Source organism: Myotis davidii, unplaced genomic scaffold (genome assembly GCF_000327345.1).
Source record: "Myotis davidii unplaced genomic scaffold, ASM32734v1 scaffold2965, whole genome shotgun sequence".
Taxonomy (NCBI): Eukaryota; Metazoa; Chordata; class Mammalia; order Chiroptera; family Vespertilionidae; genus Myotis; species Myotis davidii.
Window position 1 is genome coordinate 14476 of NW_006296512.1, and position 2809 is coordinate 17284.

The window sequence follows — 2809 nt, forward strand, 5'->3', positions numbered from 1 at the left end:
AAATGAGTCCTATAAGGCCACCTTCAAGGTGTCAGCAGGGAAAGTTCTTCCTGGAGGCTCCAGTGGAGAATCCATCCTTTGTCTTGTGGCCACATCACTCCAATCTCTGCTTCCTTCATCATATTGCCTTCTGCTCTTCTGTAATAAAATAATTCTACTTGTCTATTATAAGGACTCTTGCTTTTTGGGCTTTCTTGGGTAACCTAGGACAGTCTCCCTAGCTGAAGACCCCTAACAACCTACAGTCTTTTTCACCATATCAAAAGCTGATTTTAGGAATGAGGGCCTGGATATCATTGGGGGCCATTATTCAGCGTGCCACAGCCAGCTATGGGAATTCTTTTCAGGAGATAATTATTTTCTTTTGGATTCTAGGTGGGATTTTCTTATGCCTAGACCTAACCCTAATTTTTCTGAGGCACTGAGGAGAAATCAGATTGATAGCTGGCTGACCTGGGTCCATCATTCTGTTTCTTCAAGACATCTAAGAAAGTTAACAAAAACCACCCTTTATTTTTAATACTCCACTATTCTTTTAAGCGACCAAACGAGCAGTTGATTGGTCACTATGATGAGCACTGATCACCAGTGGGCACATGCTCAACACAGGAGCTGCCCCCTGGTGGTCAGTGCGCTCCCACAGCCAACCTCCTATGGCCGGCAAACCTTTTGCGGTCCCTCCCATTGGCTGGCTTTGATAAGCCCTGATAGGACTGGGCAAGGCAAACCTGATTGTCCCCAATTGCAGGCTAGGCTGAGGGACCCCACCCGTGCACAAATTCATGCAATGGACCTCTAGTCTATATATATAAAGGGCTAAGCAACTCTCCAACTGACCGTCCATCCGACTGGCTGATAGGTGTGATGTGTACTGACCACCAGGGAGCAGATACTCAATGCAAGAGCTGCCGAGCGACAGCAACTTTGCAGAGTGCCCTCTCGCATTCTGGGACCCCTCAGGGGATGTCAGAGAGCCTCAGGCCAGGCCGAGGAATCACACCTGCCAGAGGGACCCCACTCACTCCACAGATGCCCTTGGAGCTGTGGGCTGCCCCAAATGTGGCCGGCTGGGGAGGGACTGCAGGAGGTTGGCTCCAGGGCATGTCCAGGCCTTCCTGCCCAGTACCACTCTGCCTGCCATCTTCTAATTAATTCGCTTTCAATGTGCACAAATCCGTGCACCAGGCCACTAGTGGTTCTCATAACATTAGTGTACTAGAGCTAACACATAACCTAATGTTTTGCCTTTCACCTGCACCTCATCACCACAACCTACCACAAGCAAGTGTCAGTAATTATGCTAGGGGTTATCACCAGCCCAACTTACCCGAAGCAGTTCCAGAATTTCAGCTGGAGAATGTGCTTCCTAGGGCTATCCTATGGCCAGCTGTCAGACTTGGGCTCCCACCAAAGCAGAGGCCAAGACAAGATGCATGTGCAATTTAAACGGGAAGTCATCTCAGGCAGCAAGAGCAAGTTTATTTATTTGGGGAAGTGGTCTCAGGGAGCAAGACTGAGGCTATGAAGAGAGTGACACAAAGAAGGAAGAAGTACCGCTGACTGAGGGTCATTTCCAAGGTCCCTGCTGTGGACAGCAGAGACTGGATTGTGCAAAAGCATATAGAATGCCTCTCAGGGTTGCCTGGTGAAGAGGCAGTGGGGCGTTATCCACTGGTTCCTGTCTCCTACTTTTGAGTTGTCCTCTGCCCTCTGAGCTCCACTTGTGCTCAGACATAGTGAGCCCCCCTGTTCGTGTACTGTTGAATCTCCCCTAGCAGCTTAATGAGTCTTAGTTCATTAATAATCTTCACTAATAACCTGTGATAGAAGATATGCTCATTTCACAGGTGAGGAGACTGAGTCCCTGAAGGGTGCAACAGCTTGCACACAGTCAAACAACTAGTAACCAGAGGAGCAGGTCTGTCTACAGTGCTTTTCTTCCTGCACCAGGCGTCTCTGCTGGGAGAAGAGAGAGCCCTCTCTCTTAGGGAATGGGGTGTTGGGTGAGTAGTTACTGGTGGGTATAGGGGTGGGGGGAACACATGTCTCCACTTCACACATCTTCTGTTTGTTAATCTATGACCTTCACCAGGGCTCTCCATTTTCAGGGGCCTGGCCGAGATCATCATATTGATAGGCAGCCTCCCTGGGGTCCTTCTAGTAGGTATAGTTCTTTATCACCATTTCCAGAACCATTACAGGTGCCCCAAGCCATAGTCCCAGTAGCCGCCACTAACAAGGCCCCGAGGGGGAAAGGACCACACTCCTGAAAACCCATTAGAAAAGTGGGTTTGGAGAAAGCTTCTCCCTCTTGTCTCTCTTCTGTGGCCTCCTCCTCATCCCAGGGCTGATGCAAGTCTGGAAATGAGCTTGTTTCTGTTCAAAGGCCCTGCTTGTGGCTGGCCTCTGGGAAAGAAAACCCATCTTTTAGGAAACCTGTATCTAGTCTTAATTACACCTCTAGTTTGCTGGGTGACTTTAAGGATATGGACAAGTCCTGCAGGCCTCAGCAACCCACCATTAAGTGGAACTTATACCACCTGCCCCAACTCCCTGCCATGGGCCAGGGAAGAGAAAAGGCCCTTTGAAAGCAAATCTAACTACCAGAAAGAGTAAGACTTGTTGCTATAGTTATGAAGGGCTTGAGTTGTTTACAAAACAACTTGTATCTCTCCCCACCTATCCCCTCTTTCCTGGGAGGGCTCATTTCTGAGGTCTCCCCAGAGGATAACACCCAGTGAAAATAGACCTTGGATAGAGAAGCTGTCAACTTGCTTTTCCTCATTTTCTTTTATATACTGGTAGCTCT